Source organism: Marmota flaviventris, chromosome 15 (genome assembly GCF_047511675.1).
Source record: "Marmota flaviventris isolate mMarFla1 chromosome 15, mMarFla1.hap1, whole genome shotgun sequence".
Lineage (NCBI taxonomy): Eukaryota > Metazoa > Chordata > Mammalia > Rodentia > Sciuridae > Marmota > Marmota flaviventris.
Window position 1 is genome coordinate 64,110,086 of NC_092512.1, and position 18,664 is coordinate 64,128,749.

The following is an 18,664-nucleotide window of genomic DNA, read 5'->3' on the forward strand; positions in this document are numbered from 1 at the left end:
ACCAGAGCGCAAATGGACACGGCATGTCTATGCACAGATCAGGGCAAAAGACTATTATTACAATGGCCAAGGATCTTGACTGTTTCATCTGTGGTCTATGTATTTCCAGACTCTTCCACAGCCCCAGGGCCCTGGCTTCGTGGTGGGAATGAGATGATGACTGGCTAAGTCTACGAAGGAAACCACGATAGGAAAACAGAAGGATTTTTAAAAGCTTTTCTAGAAACACCTTTCTCTCCTTTCCCATTCTGCTGCCTCCTCCCATAAGAACATGAAGTAAGCTCGCTCCTATCGAGAGCTTTCTCCTCTCTGTCTTCTGGATCATGTAGGAAGGTCCCTTATGAAGCCATGAGTCCGTTCCTTCACTTCTCCACTTGTTCAAGCTGAAGCAAAATTCTGTTCATTTCTTCAAGACATACCTGCACAGCAAGACTCACAGGGATGCTGGCCCTCCTGGAGGTCAGAGACACATGTTTTGCTAATTGGAAACCTGGTAGGCAGCACTACAGAGCTGTGTGAACAAAGTCTTTTAAGCCACAGGTGCACAGAGGAGGTTGACTGAATGGCAGTCCCCAGAGCACCACCGCATAAACAAGGCCCTGAAGGGTAATTTGACTTTGGGCAGTCACATTCCAACCTTGGGGCAAGGGTAGACACAATGACAAATCAACAGAGCATGATACACCACCGAGTGTTCGAGATCACCCAGATGTTCCCATATATCTAAATGCTGGAGATCATTAAACGAAACCACAGATGTTGGTGTCTATGAGTGTATGTGGGGTGAGGGAAGGTCCTGGAACCAAGCTCCTACACATTCACAGAGATAACTATGTGAAAAATACATAATATCCCCAATCTCTCTAGCTCAGACTGCGTCAAAGGCATCCTAGACAGAAATAAGCCTGTCATTACTTAGAGCTGTAAAAAAATTGTTTCCTATATGATTTACTAATTATTTATTCATTCCCAGTCTTCTTTGTGATTAAGAAGTAATTCCTAATGTGTAAATATGCACAATATAACGAGTGATAATTTTTTCCAGTAAGATTTAAAGAGAGGGTTTCTGGTTTAGTAAAGCACTGTGTTTGGAAGACAGAAAACTAGTTATAATTACTCTTCAAAAATTATAATATATTAAAATATTCTAGAGCAGGCTTTCTCAGCTTCAGCATGATTGACATGAAGGCCATTCCGTGCATTGCAGGATGTTTAACAGTATACCGTGGCTCTAACTACTAGATGCCAGTAGGAACCTCCCCAGTTGTGACAACCAAAAATGTCTCCAAACATTGCCAAATATCCCCTAGGGGTATAATCACCCCGAGTTAAGATTCCCAGCTCTAAATATTCATGTTTAATGAACACAATTTAATCTTGTTTGGTGACTCAAAATGCACATCAAAATCCAATTATGACTTAGGGTGGACACCCAAGGCAGGAACAGAGGCAGTTTAATGTTCTAATTAATGGAACATCAGAAAACAGAGCTAATAGTAAAAAAGAAAAAGTAATACATATCAGTCTCTTATATTGCAATGACCACTTATGAGGAAAACATTCATTATTTACAACATCTTGTAAGTCAGAAAGCTTCAAGAGGCGAAGTGATTAGTTCAAGGCCCCCCACTGGAACTTTGGCGACCTGCAAACCCTATTTCTCTCTTAACATTAGGGCTCCTTGACCTGCATTTGGTGTGAATATACTTTGTATACAATCAGAGATGTGAAAAAAATGTGCTCTATATGTGTAATAAGAATTGTAATGCATTCTGCTGTCATATATTACTAAAAAATTTTTTTTAGTTATACATGACAGTAGAATGTATTTTGATATATCAGATACACATGGAATATAACTTCCCATTTTTGTGGTTGTTCATGATGCAGAGTTACACTCAAGTATTCCTCTATGAACATAGGAAAGTTATGTCCCATTCATTCTACTGTCTTTCCCATTCCCATCTCCCTCTTTTCCCCATTCCTGCCTTTCCAATCTGGTGAACCTCCACTCCTCACTCTTTCCTACCCCCCTCAACCTTTGCCTATTGTGAGTTGGCATCCACATATCAGAGAGAACATTCAGCCTTTGGTTTTGGGGGATTGGCTTATTTCATTTAGCATGATGGTCTCCAGTTCCATCCATTTACTGGCAAAAGCCATATTTTCATTCTTCTTTATGGCTGAGTAATATTCCATTGTGTATGTATACCACAATTTCTTTATCCATTCATCTGTTGAGGGGCACCTAACCTCCACTTAACATTGTCTTAAATTGTTTTTCAATTTTCCCATTGGTATTATATTTATAATGCCAAAATACAATTGGACATGAGAGCGCAACTCCAACCTCAAGATATGTGGATTCTTTGATACTGTGAGGAAAGTAAGTAAGTAAGTAAATAAATAGTCAAAAGCTCATCAAGATAAGAAGCACTTGGACTTCCTTGGGCAATGGGCAACTATGTCAGAAGACAAATGTAAATCAAAATAGAAAATATATTGAACTATTAGTTAGTAAACATATCATGGCATTGTATTTGACACTTTTGAAAAGCATCTATCTATCTATATATGTATAATTTAGTTAATTATTTATATATTATCTTGCTATATTGCCCAGGCTGGCCTAAAACTCACAATCTTACTACCCTGGTCACCCAAGTAGTTGGGATTTCAGGCATGGGCCACTATGCCCAGCTGGACTTTATAATGGAAAGAGATGAATTCTTCATTATCTTCTTTTATCTCAAAACTACATGATGTAGCCAAAATCCATCTCCCTCGTTTTAAGTAGGTTCTTTTCAACAGCTATTTCCAAATCTCTGTACTATACACCACTATTAAATCATTGAAGTCTTAAATTTATAATATTCATAGCTATAATATTTAGTCACGATCCAAGAAAAATTTGTGCTATGGATTGAATTGTGTCCCTTCAAAATGCATAGAGTAAGGCCCTTACCCCTAATGTGTTTATATCTGGAGATGGGAACCGAGGGAGGTAATTAAGTTTAGATGAGGTCAGGAAAGTAGGGCCCCATTATCAGGACTAGGTACTTATAAGCTTGCTCACTTTCTCTTCGTGTGAGAACACAAAAAAAGGTGGTTATCTGCACACCAGGCAGAAAGGCCTTGCCAGAGACCAACATTACTATAACGCTGATCTTGGGCTTTCAGCCTCCAGTACTTGGAGAAAATAGACTTTTGCTCTTTAAAGTACCCAGTCAGTGGTACACTTGTTGTCACATCTCAACTGACAAAGGCAATGTGTCAGCTTCCATGACCACAGGTGGAGACTGATGTCAACAGGGCTACTTACATGTGCACAGGTAATGAATACCCTGGAAGTCCTTGACTTGGGCTCCTTCCCACACAGAGAAACCACTCAACCACCTAGCTCTTCTATACACCCTGATACTTTTATGCCTCAAAACCCACTTCCATGTAACCTCCTAAGATACACTTCTCCCAAAGGATAATAATCCAAGAAGTAAAAGCTTTCTCACTCTGTCTCTAGGAGAATTGGTTCAAAAGAAAATATCCTTTCTGTAGAACCAAAGCAGGGATCATCATTCTCAGGGAAGATGGATGTAATCAAGACTCACAAAGTTTCTCTCAGTTGCGAATGCTGAGCTGCCATTTTTACCCAGCTAAACACTCCTCCTTAGAGATCTCCACCACTTGACTCACACTAGGTGCTCTCTACATAGCCCTCCCAATTTATAACCAATGGAATGTGGGGACTAGCATGAAATCCCAGTCACCAGGGTTCATCTGCTTGTAGAGTCCCAGGACCTTCCCATGACAGCGATAATCCAACAATTGCTCCCACAAGATTCTAGTAGTTCTTTTTTTTTTTTTTTTTTTTTTTTGATGAAGAGGAAAGCTAAACTATAAGTTCCTAACTCATTATTTTATATCATTTATTCTATGCCAGTACACTATGTACTTTAATAGGTATTAATTTATTATATGAAACCATATTACCTTGTAAGTTTTTCTATTATTCTCACTTTACAGAGGCAGAATCCTGGTCCAAGAGTTTTCTCTATTTCATTACACAGCTAGTAGATTTCAAGGTGGGCTTCCAACCCAGGTCATCTGGGCCCAGGGTCCACAATTGTATGATAGGTTTCTCTTCTTTGTTTTATAGGTTTCTTGAATCTGAGTACTATGGACTCTCCATTTTTTATAATGTATAAGGTACATTATAGTCTTTCTTCAAAAGACTAGAAGATCTAAGAATGTCATTACCATAGGCACACACCTGAGATTCCCAAGAAGGTGGAGTGGGACCTACCCCAAAGCACATGGTTCCTGTTCTTTTTCCCCTTAGTAGATCAGATTGGGGTTGCTGAAACCTTCTCAGGTTGCCTCTGTGTGTTCAATCAGCACACACTAACTCTATAGCATAGAATCATACATAACCTATTCTTCTGAAAAGTTATACAATCACACTTTTGAGGTCTACATTTGTAAATGAATCTTTGCCTTTTTCTTTTTCAAGAAACAAAAACCATATCCTCTGAACTCTGGTTTAGCTTTCCTCTTGACCAGGAAAGATAAAGAACTATTAGGTTCTTGTGAGAGCAAACCCTGGAGTGTTGTTTATGCTCATCTCAGGTTATAAAAGGATTAACATGGGTATCTGGTGAGCTCTATCCCTGGAGATAGTTTATCTTACTTGATCACTTGATCTTTATAATAAAGCCATGAGGTTAGTTTCATCATTATGACATCTTTAAAATAACTAACTGGAGGTAGGTAGACTGGGAAGTTGGCCCAGGTTCTCACCACTGCTGGCAGCAGCAGGTTTGGGGGTGCCAAGCACACCATCTTACCCACACACCACACATCCCACCTTCTTGTGAACCCGCTGGGTAGAGTCAGAACTGTCTTCACAGCACTGTCCAAGTGTCTCAAAAACATGAAGTTAACTCCCTATAATAGCAGAGTGACCAACGATAGGTAAGCAATAAATATTTGCTGAATGACATAGTCTGATGAATACTGAGACAATAAATTTTCTATTTCTTTGAGGATTCTGGGCTCTAAAGGTGACTCCCAAATTGGGATCATTCTCTCTTACTAAGAAATTCTAGGTGAGTCACTGAATCTCTGTGCCCCAGAAGCTTCCTTATCTGTAAAGTCATGATTATATAATGGTATCTCTCTAGTACAGTTAGTGTGAGGATTAAATGAGTTAGTTCATAAAAAGTACTCAGGAAACAAATTAATGATGTGAATTAATTATTTTTGTTTAATGTTTCTTAAATTTTCTAATTATTATTAGCTGCCTGAATTTCTGTGCATCATATATGCGTGTGTATATATATACATATATGTAACCATACATACATATATATTTATGATTTCATCTATATGTAAATTTAAAAAATTAAAGTATTTTGGGGTGACAATGAAGGTGATACAGGCATCCACAAATATTGATAAAAATTAATATTCACAATTTTTATAGTTAATCTCAGTTTCTGAAGTTAAATTCAAGTCAAGTCCTCAAATAAGATCAAACCCTCAGATAGAAATGGGTTAATTTTAGGCAAAATGATGACTCTCTCCATTAGTCCTTCTGTATTCTTTGATTTCCTCTTCCTTGACTTTTTTCTTCATGGGTGATTCCCCACCAAAAGTCAAATTCCACTGCTCTATGCTTTTTTATTCATGGTCTATCATCCTTCCCCCAGAAGTGTTTCTCTCAAATTAGAAAGCTTTGGAGAGCGATCAATTATAATTCTTCATTGATTTAATAATTATTTGCCAATATGAATGATTTTCAGCATGTAAGCTCATCTAAACCTTCACCCTCAACAAGTTGAATGAAAAACCCTTTCCCTTGTCAAAAGAAATTCACCAAACGATGACATTAGTAGAGCTGGTCTTGGTGGTTCTTGACTGTAATCCGAGTGGCTCCAGAGGGTAAGGCAGAAGAATCACTAGTTGGAGGCCAGCCTCTGCAACTAAGTGAGGCCCTAAATAACTTAGCAAGACCCAGGCGGCATGAGCCATGAGCATCTGGAAAAGAAAAATATCTAAAAGCGTAAGAGGTAGGGAAACAGAAGTAAAATTATCTCTATTTTGCGGACACATTAGTTCTCAAAACCTAGAGAACTAATGATAAAACTAGCACACATTAAAGAAATTCAATAATGCATCTGGATATAAAATCTGTGTATAAAGTAAACAGCCTTATTACCAAAAGCTTGTAACTAACCAGTTAGAATATATACTGGAAAAGAAAAATAGCAAAAAAATTTTGAAAAATACTTAATACATTAAAAAGAAAGCTCCCCTCCCATGAAACACAAAAAGGAAAGAGAGAGAAGCGATTGAAAAAGACCAGAACAAATGTAATGACATTATCTCTTAACATTATCTCTTCTTGGACAGGAAAATTATCATAAATAAGCCAATTCTTCCTATGTTAGAGAAACAATTTAATGGAAGCCCAGAAATATACCAAAAAGTATTTTTTTTTCTGGAGCTATATGTGTTAATTCTCTAGTATATATGAGAAAAAAAAAATTTAATGGTTGAAGCCCCCTCAAGTAAGAACAATAATAAGGTACCACTCTACTAGATATTAAAACTACAAAGATCAGTAATTAAAACAATATCATATAGACATATCAGTAGACAGATTAGTTTTAATGGGGAAGAAAAATTACAAGTCAAAACTGGAACTTCTTTTATCATAAAACAAAGAAATGCTCAATTATACATGGGAGGGGCCAGAATTACCAAGAACTGAACTTACAGGGGCTTCCACTGCCTGATATTCTATTGATTTGAGCATAAAAAAGAATAATGATGCTAACAGATGAGGCCATAAAGATATCTAAAGGACAATAATTTGGGGGAAGCTTTTTTTTTGCAGAAGAATGCCAACTAACACACTGAGAAAGAACAATAGAACAATAAAGTCCCATTTTCCAACTCAAATGGAGTTAGATAAAAAGTCTTTTACATTTTCCTCCATAGTTACCATTTTTGGCATTCTTCATTTCTTTATAAAAGTAAATACGCTTCCATTTGGTTTCATTTTCCCTAAGCCTGAAGAATTTTCTTTAACACTTCTTGTAGTGCAAAATTGTTGGCAATGAATTCTCTCGGCTATAGTTTTATTGAAGTAAAAATGGGGTTTTAAAGGATATTTTTGAGTAATACGGAAGTCTAGCTTGACAGTCCCCTCCCCCGCACTTGGCAATTTAAAAATGTTACACCATTGTCTTCTTCCTTGTAAATTCGGATAACAAGTCTGCAATTATTTTTATCTTTATCCCTATACACAGTGATTCTTGATGTGCAGCAAAGTCTCCCCCCAAGGGATATTGATAGTATGTAGAATCATTTTTGATTGTCACTTGGGAAGTGTGGTCCCTGACATCTAGTAGGTAAAGGCTAAGAATGCTGCTAAATACCCTCAATCATGGGACAGCTCCCACCACAAAGAATTATCCAGCCCAGATTTTCTGTAGTGCTGAAGGTGAGAAAGCTTGCTCTATACACAGTGAAACTGAACCCCTATGCCCATTTCTGGGGCTCTTTTTTTGATTAGCCCCTTTCTCTCTGGAACTCTGTACAACTTTTTGTGCAACTCAGTTACATCAGTCCCCCTGGGCTCTGAGCTCCATCTCCTCTATTCAGTAAGCTTGAGCGGTTTTATTTGAGTTTCCCCTTGCTATGCCTCCCTGCAAAAATATCTTCTGGAGTAGTTATTGGGCTCATCTTATTTATTTCCCTATTCTTTGTTACAATAGTCATGTAACTTATTGTCTCATATCTGAAAGCAGTTGTTTTATGTATTTGGTCCATGTTTTAGTTTCTTATGATAAAAGTGTAATTCTAAATTTTTCTTAAGTTCATCATGACTGAAAATGTAAATCTGTGTTAATATATATTCTGAATAAAATGTTATGGTGGTTGTAACTTTACTTTCAAAAGGTGTAGCAAATAGAGTCCTAGAGAGTAAAAAAAAAAAAAGAGAGAGAGAGAGAGAGAGAAAGCAAATGTGACAAAATGTCAACAAGTAGTAAATCTGGTTAAGACTCTGAGAGTGTTCTTTGTATTGTTTATCTCTTTTATAGGCTTGAAATTTTTCCAAATAAAAAGTTGGAAAAAGAAAATGGCATTAGACTGTAAGACCCTAAAACAATTTTCTGAAAATTTCACAAAAGAAAAAATTATAAAAGAATTTTTGTCTGTAATTTTAACATATTCACATAGAGAATAGCATCTGAAACTTTAACCTGTTAAATGACACCTGCAATAAACAACACAAGAAGACATTTAGTGCCTGGGTTATTGTCTGTCCTCTAATACAGTTGTAGGTCTACATCAACTAGAATACTCTCAAGCCTTCTCCCCACTTGGTAAACATAGAGATGGGGGCGAGGGCTGTAAGCCAGGTTTCTGGTATTTTTCTCTTCTTAATCATTTGTCTTTCTACAATTCATAGACCACAGCTCATAGAAATTAAAAAAAAAAAAACAATAAAGGAGATTTGTTGGAGAGACTTGCATTGAATTTCATAAAGCTAAAGCATTTACCAGTAAAATATCAAAGATTTTTAAATAGGATTAACAGTCCATTATAAGAATGCACTCTGAAATTAACTCATTGCTTCTGCATCCCAGAAAACTCAGATATCAAAAAGGACATGGCAGCCAAGGTAGTGGCACATGCCTATAATGCCAGCGGCTCAGGAGGCTGAGGCAGGAGGATCAGGTGTTCAAAGCCTACCTTAGCAACTTAGTTAGGTCCTAAGGCAACTCAGCAAAACCATGTGTCTAAATAAAATATGTAAAAGAGAAAGGGGGAGGTGCCGGGGATGTGGCTTACTGGTTAAGCACCACCTGGTTCAATCTTGGTACTAAAGAAAAACAAAGGACACGGCGAATACATACTTCATCTTAAAAGGGGCATGACTCAAGGAAAATTACTTAACCTAAACATCCTGGAACTAGGTCCTCCAACTGTCTGCCCAGACACAAATATGAGAAAGAAGTTCATTCTACAGTGCAGAAGTTAAGATACATTAAATAAATTGCTTCACATTTTGGATATATACATTAAGAGAAATCAACAGAGACCCTGGAAAAATAAACTATAACAAGAAAAATAAAACATCATCATGATGGTCCAGAGGATAATACTTTTTCACAGGAACTAGAAATGAATTCTTAACATGTGACATCTTCAATAAAATATAAGCAACATCATCTCCATAAAGAAGAGCAGAGATCCATAAGAGGTCAATCGGGTGATGTTATTAGAAAGCAAGCTGAGGTTAAAACACCAAGAAATGGAAAGGAAACAGCCTGGGATGAGATACAGATGTGTTTAGAAGGCATTAAATTATCAGGCTTTCACCCACATTGGAAATTGTTTAAAAGACAACAAAAAATAAAAGTCAAAGTAGACATATAGAATACAAATCTTAGAAGTGTTTCCAAAATATAGATAACAAGAAAATAAGAGATATTACAGAATAAAAGAAAGCAATAGATATTGAGGGAAATAACTAGGACAATAGGAAAAGAAGTAATAAACAGAACTGAAAGTGAAATAAGACCTGAGGATAGAGATCAAAAGTGTTCACTGTGTTCCAGAGAAAATTAGTGGCAGGAAATACTTTCATGTGACATTGGAAAACTTTGAATTTCAAGAATAGGAATAACCCTATGAGCATTTCAGAGGGGAAAAAAAGTGTGCCCCAAACCATAAAATAATTTTTCACATATCAGATCTGAAAAGAATTGTACTGTGCCCAGGTCAAGGGCATAAACCTTGGTGGGATGCAGGTATGAATTCAAGCACTGGCTCTGTCATTTTTAAGCCAGGTGATCTGGGTGAGCCATTTAATGTCTCTGTGCCTTAACTTCCTCTTCTGAAAAACAGGGATAATCACAGTGCCAATTTCATAGAATGGTTTTGCAGGATTAAATGGGGCACTTGGGTCAAAGGGGATGCCTGTCTAGAGTAAGCACTCCATAAAAGGTAATGATTATCCTACTGAAGCCTGAAGAGCTGGGGTGAAGTAAGTCTTTTATACACGGTTGGTTAATATGTATCATACACCTTAAACTTTTGTATTCTTACAATTAAGTGTTCCTTTAAAAAAAAAAATCTGTCTAGGAAATAACAGAAAATGAAGAAAGATTTATGTACAAAGATAGTCATCACAATATTTTTGTTTTTTTCAGGATTACATAAAAATGCATAAAATAACAAAATCTGCTTCAAGTACAAAAATTGTCATACTTGCTGAAAGTTTTATTTTTTAATCTTAATAAGTAAGATATGTATAGCTAAATCTCCCCATGTTTCCCCTTTCCTCCATCTTCGAAGATACCACCCCTCTCCTAAAGTTGCTGGTCATTGTGCCCAGGATATATTTGCTTTATTCATATAAATATTTTAAGGGTGTTGGTTGAGAAACTCGTATTTGACCTGGAGTTTATTCTAGGTGTCTGGGATACATCAGTGAACAGAAAGAAGCAATTCCTGCTCCAGGGGAGATAAACGTAACTTTTTAGTTAGGGGGAAGGCAGATAATAAACAATATATACCTAAGTAAAAATATTCTATAGTATTTTAGAAGGTAGTGGACAAAACACAGCAGGAGGAAAGTAATTTAGAGAATGTTCCCTTTAATTTTGTTTTTGTAAATGATGGATGTGGTCCAAGAGAGCAGAAAAATTGACCACACGGAAAAGAGTGGGGAGAATTACCAGAGCCATCTCTAAGTAGGGAAAAAGGTGTACGCCTATGTTCAAATGGAAGGACCGGCTTTAGATAAGAACATGGACATTTCATCAGTTGGGAAGGCTATTAGGTGAGTACAGAGGCAGCCGGAATATTCATAAATAATATATGGTATACTTGTGTTTTTTAAGATTTTCATAAATGATATATTATGGAAGCTTTTGCCACTTTCTTTAGATCCTGACCTTAAATTTGAGGCATTCATCTAGATCTAACCTTATGGATCTAATTTGTTCAACTTATACACGTGGTTCTATGCTTACCCTCACTGTACAAATCTATACATTATTCCATTGTATGAATACAGCACAGTGTGTTATACAAAACCCTCTAGACAGATCAATGAGCTCTTGTAAACCATACAGCAATGTATACTTTTCCTTCAACAACACATAGGCAAGAGTTTCTCTCAAATATCCAGTTCAAATTACTCTTAAGTTTATATGATATCCACAGCTCTACTCCATTAGATATTGCCAAAATATAAAAATACAAAAATATAAACTAGAGCATCACTTTGTATAGCCAATAATCATAAACAATGAAAGTTTCCTAAAATAACAAAATTGAATAAAATACCATATGGCCACGATAGATGTTTTTAGATAATATTTAATTAAGAGCAGTATTTATTAATGCAACTTTGTACTTAAAAAGCAGTAAATAGCACCATGATATGTACAACTCACAGACTGATTTTAAATGTACTTTTGCATTAAAAAAACTGAAAGTCAATATTGCCAATTTTTAACAGTTATCACTTCTTGGAGAATGGGATAACACATATCAATTTTTTTCTTAGTTTTACTGAGCATTTTAAATTTATAACAAACATATTCCTTTAACAAAAGATTTCATTGTTATTAAAATAACTTTACAAAAATATTAAATATATAAACTAAGGCTTATGATTAAGAAATTTAATTTAAAAATGTTTTAAAAGTCTCATCAGGAAGAGAGATTAATTAAAGGATATAAAGTTGCAATTAGATAAGAAGAGGATACCCTGATGTTCTACTGCACAGTAGGACGACCATGTTTAACAATAATGTGGTATATTTTCAAAATTGCTAGGAGGGATTTCAGATAGTCTCACCACAAAGAAATGGTGAGTGCATTGGCCTATGCTGATGATATTCTGATCATGGCCTAACACATGCATGTGGTGTTTCAACCCCCTTACAGTGCCCTCAGCATACTTCACAATGTGATTATAGCATAGCCAGTCAGCCTCTGGGTTTTATAGTATTAAAGGAAAGCCCTGAAATTATACATAAGAAACTAAATGCAGCTTTGTCTTTCAGAAAATAAACACTACCTACTGCCAACCACTACAGTAGTATATTCAGTTTCTTTCTTTTGTTTTTTGTTTGTTTTATTTATTTGTTTGTCTGTTTGTTTTTGCAAATAAGACCTTAGCATGTCAAAATTTCAAGTAACAAAAATTACAATTCACCTTGTTCAACATGCGCTAGCCCTTCTGGTCAGAGTGTAGTAGATTTGAGACAACTTTTTGAAAATCTTGTGTGATAAAGCTGCCCATTGACACTCTGAGGACCAAAATAATTGAGTTTTCATTCTGCTCTGAACAACAGAATAACACCTACATATGAAAAGATACCAGGGAATTGATATGGTTCAGCTGTTTGAATACTTCTTTTTAAAAGTATTCTATCCTTTAGCCCTTTATGAAAATGTCATACAAACTCACCATCTACCAAAAAAAAATATATTACTACTTGTATCTCAATTTTATTTTTGGTACCTGAATTAATACCATTTTTAAAAATCATCTTTGGTTTATCTGGCAATTTGCTCTCTTCACCTTTATTTCCCAACTTCCATGAAATAAGAAAAAGAAACCTCCCTTATTTTTATAGAAGCATTTACATACAATCTTGAAGTGAACAAGAAGGCCACAAAGTCTATTTCCATTAGTGCAAGAAACAAAGAAGGGCTTTCAACCTAGAAATGTCAGGCGCCATTACTTTCCGGATGGTATGAAAATGCTACATCTGTTGATGTCAAAAATGGCAATATGTCTATCTACATATGAACACTGATGACTGTGAGATGCTTCAGCAGCTTCCTGGCAGACTACGGAGAGTAACTGTTTTCATAAATGACCAGCATAAAATCCAGTGCAAGATAAAAATAAAAGTTGAATTGTTTGTGACATAGTCTATGCTGACTTTTAAAATTTTACCAGTGAGCTTACCTTTACTATGAGAACGTTTTGCAAGAAAAAAAAATAGTAAAAATTGGAGATGATCTTACCTTCAGTAATATCACATCTCAATCCTGTGGGTTTTGTTACAGGAGTGTGTGTGTGTGTGTTATTATATTTATTTTATGTTTCTACATGATAACAAAACTATACTTGGTGTAATAAAAATGCTTGGATCCAGGTCTAAATCCTTGTCTCTTATCAGAGCAAGAAATTCTCTTTATAAAGATAAAGCTATATAGAATGAGAACTAGTAATACCAAAAAGCACACAAAAATTCAAAAGTCATATTTTAAGCTAACTTCAACACAGCCTGTTTGTGATTTCAGCTTCTGCCTAAGGGTCTACTACATATGAAGCTTATTAGTTGCATCTCATTGAAGAGTAAACATAAATCAGATATTTTTAAGGCATCTTTTATAGACAAAAATAAACAAAGTATTGGACTCAATACTTAAACTTAACTTGATTTTTCCAAGATTTCTGAATACAAAAAAAAAAAAAAATTCCAGCCTCTATGCATCAGAGATACAATATGAGAAAGGCCAAGTTCATTGACCCTTCTTATTCCTATCTCAGCCAAAAGAACAGTGTCAACCCCAACTACTGCAAAGAACATGGGCAGAATTAGATGTCAAGGGCAGCTGGGACCAAGGGCTAGATCAAGTTCAGGACTCTGACTCTGTTTTTTCTTCTTTCCTAGTAATGCATCTCCTGTCTCTTATATAGCCCTACCTTGCCCGCACAGGTCACACCACTTTCTACAACCTCTGGCCTCCAAGAGAGAATACTATCCTTTCATTAGTTCCAATTTAAAAAAAAAAATGGAGGAAGACTCTGATTTGAGTCAGTTTGGGTCATACATCTTTATTCCCAAACCGAGGCTATGGCTGTGAGGCTGGAAACCATGGCTGTCCTAACCTGGAGTAGTTGTGACTACTGAGTCACTGTGGCTAGGAAGAGGAGTCCTCTAAAAATATGGTGGCCCTCACTGGATCTTGTGGTAGAGAACCAAGGGAAGATGCACTTCCCTAATGAGAAGGACAGTGCTTTCACCAGAGGCTTGGAAAAAGTGCTGCTCAGCCTGACAGTATATTTAAATACACAAATATATTCCTCCCAGTTTCACATCACCAGAATAAATGTTCATACAATATGTGAATTATATTTCCTTCCAATTAGTCAGGCTTTTAAAATAAGTAAAGAAATTGAAAAATATCTAAAATCCATTGAACACAAATTAGTCTCACCTAGGCAACCCATAAAGGACCTGTTTTCATACAGTTCAATTTAAACTGAGTCTGATCATAATTACCTGGTCTAGAAAGATATAAATCTCATATCTTCCCTGCCCTTTAATCTCATTTACTTCAATTTTCTCTTTTATCAATCTATTTCAACAAGTATCTTCTTCAGTTACCTTGAAAATGTAGAAATCATAGCTGCATTAGAAACTCTATATGATTTTTCATAGATATTACTAATAAATGTGTTTATTTTGAAAAAAGTAAACTGTCTATGATTTCAGGGATGTTTACTCCCTTTTTATTGCAAACGCATTTGATGAATGTAATTGCCACCATGACCATGAGTCGTATCATGAAAAGACTGTTTATAACTGTGAAATTTATCCTCTTCAACTGAATTATGGATTATTCATTTTAAATAAACTCTGCACTATGAAAATTCTTGGAACACAGTTGGGACAAAACAGTCAGTAGGTCTTATTGTTTTGCAAGGGAAGAAGATGATGAGAAAAAAATAGGTGTGCATAAAAAGGAAAAGATGGGATGAAAGTTAATTTTATGCATCAACTTGACTAGGCCACAGGATGCCCAGATATCTGATCAAACATTATTTCTGGGTGTGTCCATAACAGATTCTTCAGGGAAATTTGCATTTCAATTGGTGGACTGAGTAAAAGAGATGACCCTCCCAAAGGGACTTCAGCCAATCTGTTAAGGGCCAGATAAAACAAGAAGACAGAAAGAGGTCAGATTCTTCCTCTCTGTCTCTCCCACCCTTGGAACTGACACATCTTCATCTGGACTGAGACTTACACCATCAGGGCTGCAGGTTCTCAAGACTATAGACATAAACTGGGATTCTGGGATTTAAACACTGCCTTCCCTGTGTCCCCAGCTTGCAGATGGAAGATGAAGCCGATTTTTTATTCTAAATCTCATTTTATTTCCCACTTACATGTGTGTATACACACACCACACATATATAAGTGTGTGCACATGCATGTGTTTGTATGTGTGTGTTTGTGTGTACACAGTGTGTGCATCTTCTCTGCAGATTCCTTACTAATACATATGGCATTGATGAGCACATTTTAATATAAAGGACTAAATTAGGTTTGTGTTACTGTTATTGTTCTCAACCAGTGAGACTCAGAACTAGAAAGTGTTGGTTAAGTGCCTTCCTAAAAACAAATGTGAAGAAAAATAGGAAAGCCACATTTTACTTCACATCTGTTTTTTTTGTTTGCTTACGTATCAAGGGAGTTTTTAAATTATTGTTTTGAATAGCAAGTGCTCATTTGCACACCTCTCTAACCTTAATTTTCTGATTTTCTCAGGGATGAGTGGAGGAGTTAGGAACATCTGTGAACACGGAATGTAAACCTCACTTTCCACATTATGGGCCAACTTCCCTTCCATTACAATTCTATCTCAAGATCAAGGTCATGCAAGAAAACCAGCAGGTGTGATTCTTCCTAGCTGATCAACTCGCTTTGTTTTTCTATTTTTATGCTCTCTTGAGTACCATGTAATTAACTTCCATAATGGCTCTAAAACTACTAGGTAAATATATTTAACAAGCTCCCATCCATGTGGATAGAAAGGAAATATGATGACTATGAGATTTGCTCCTAGGAAATGCAATAATACTCACGGTAGAAAAGTCAGGCTATTTATTACACATTCAAAGCCAGCCTGGTCCTCTCCTTCCATAGGAAACCATGACTGTAACATTGGAGCATGAAGCTGTGGAGGCACTCTGAGAAGCCCAGAGGGATGGTTTACATGGCATAAGGACCAGAACACAAAGTGCTCATGGCCCTCACCCTTCATGCTTCTACTGCCAGTAGAAGCAGGAGGATAAGACCAAACCAAACACTTGGTTCAACCAGCAAGCAATTATTGAACACCTATTACATGACATAACTGGTTTAGGCACTATCAGTGCAATTTCTGAAAAACCCTCCAGTATCTTCGCACCTCACTAAAAGAACTTATACAAATACCTAGACAGAGCTTTCTTCCATCCCTCACTTCCAGGTATAATGATGTCCTTTCTTTTTCCTCCAAAACACTTTGTTTGCTCCCCACTTAGAACTTTACCTAACATGATTTACTCTACCTGGGAAGCCCTCACCTCAGATTCCTGCATGGCTTCACCTAGATTTCCAACAGCAAAGATTTTTTTTTTTAATCTCCAGTTTTCTAGTCCAGGACCTGATCCTCTTTGCCATAGCCACCCTAGAAGCACAGTCCAAAGTTAAGTTGGGATGGGGTGAAGAAATGTGTTATAAATGTACGTTAGGAGCACATCCATATCCTAACAAGATAGTGGGCTGAGGGAGGCTTGAACCAAGGAGGAGATGCTGTTTTAGTCACCTTTTTCATTGCTGTGACCAAAAGACCTAACAAGAACAGCATAGAGAGGAAAAGTTTAATTTGGCTCTTAGTTTCAAAGGTTTAGTCCATGGTCAGCCAACTCCATAGCTATGGGCCCAAGGTGAGGCAGAACATGGCAGAAATGATGTGGCAGAGGAAAGCAGCTTAGGACAATGGCAACTAAGAAGAATAGAAGAAAATTTTGACCCGCTTACCAGGAACAAAATATAAACCTCAAAGACACACCTCCAGTGACCTACTTCCTCTAGCCCTATCCATCCGTGTACAGTTACCACCCAGTTAATCCATATTGGTGGATTAATACTACACTGATCAGGTTTATCTCTAATAATTTAATCATTTCATGAACACCTGGACATTCTTGCATTATCTCATGCATGATCCTTTGGGGGACACTTCATACCTAGACCATAACAGATGTCTACCATGTGAGGGAGGCTCCTGGACTTAGACACAGATCCTGTGTTTGTTGGCAAGGGATAAAATATACTTGCAGTTGCTGTGTTACAAACTAAAAATATGTTTTGATTATAAATATGCTGTAATCTAATTGATTAGAAAATATCTGTATACAACCCAGGATTGCTCCTACAGAAAAGAAACCACTTTGCCTCTTATCTACCTTGTCCAGTGTGAACCCCATGGTGCTATGAACTTAGCGCTTGTTTGAGTGGCATAACATTTTCATTAGAATCCTTGTAATAGACTGGCATAAGGTCTTCTTTGAGTTACATCCTAAGAAGAGCTCTATGTCACAGGATGAGGAAAACTGACATAAACAAAACATTGATTTCGCACACATGGCAGATTTTTAAATTTAATGTTGTTTTCTGATTCTATGGAGCAGATTCCCATGTATTCATCTGTTAGGGTCTGTAAACAAGTCAAGATGGCGCCTGGCAAAATGCCAGAGGGAGAGGTTTGTGAAGTAACGCCAGCGAGCCATTGAGTGTGGAGATTCCTTATTGGTTGACTGCTGTATCGAGTTTATGTTAATTAAGATAAGCTGTGTGGAATGTATAAATACCTCTGTTATCCTACAATAAACGGCTCCCACTCCTGCTGTATCAATCTACACAAGTTGCTCGTCACCCCCCAATTATTTTGCTGCAGCCGGCCAGCGGCATTCATCAATCAATATTTAATTGCATCTTATTGTGTTTCTGATGCAAAGTGGAATTGCTCCCTACTCAAACCCGTGTACCGGCTTTGTTGGGTAAGGCAAGACTATTTCGTTTAATGTTAACCAATTGCTTTTTGGAATCACTAATTCTCCCTGGTTAATGTTTTTCAGTCTCTATGAGTTAAAACTTGTATCTTGCAAGTGGCAGAAACACCATCTAAAGCAATAGCTTCACAGCAGTTAGGTAAGTGTATTAAAAACCTGGAGACACAACAATAAAGAGGCCCAAATACACCAAGGCTTCAGACACACCAGGAAACAGAGCTTTGCACCCCCTGAAGCTCTTCATCTGCCATCTGTGCTCTTCTCAACCTGACCATGCTCCTCTCTCTTTCAGCTTCTTCCACTTATTGAAAATACAACAGATTCTGTATCTTGTATCTTACAGCTATTCACCATCTGGACACTCTAGATTCTTTCCTTTGTTCAGTTGGCAAAACTCCCGGAGAAGGATTCTGCGTGGCTGATTTGGAAACCCATTCTAGATCCCAATCTTCTGTGATGAGATTGGAGTCAAAAATAAAATGGCTACTCCATCTGAACTCCATGACTAGAGTGTATAAAAGAGCATTTTCTAGAAGAAGTAGGGCAGTGACCACAGATGTCAAGGGAAAAAGGAAAGCCAGCGAAGGGTGCTGTACAATGGAACCACTGATGCTTCCCCCACAGGCCCATGGGGCACTGTGTACCCTCTCATTAAATTTTTTTTTCACATTATTTCCTCACCATTACACTATTTTAGGCCCTTAGGGTGGTTTTAACTAGATACCTTAAACTGGGTGATTTATAAACAGCAGATGTGTATTTTTTTCACAGTTC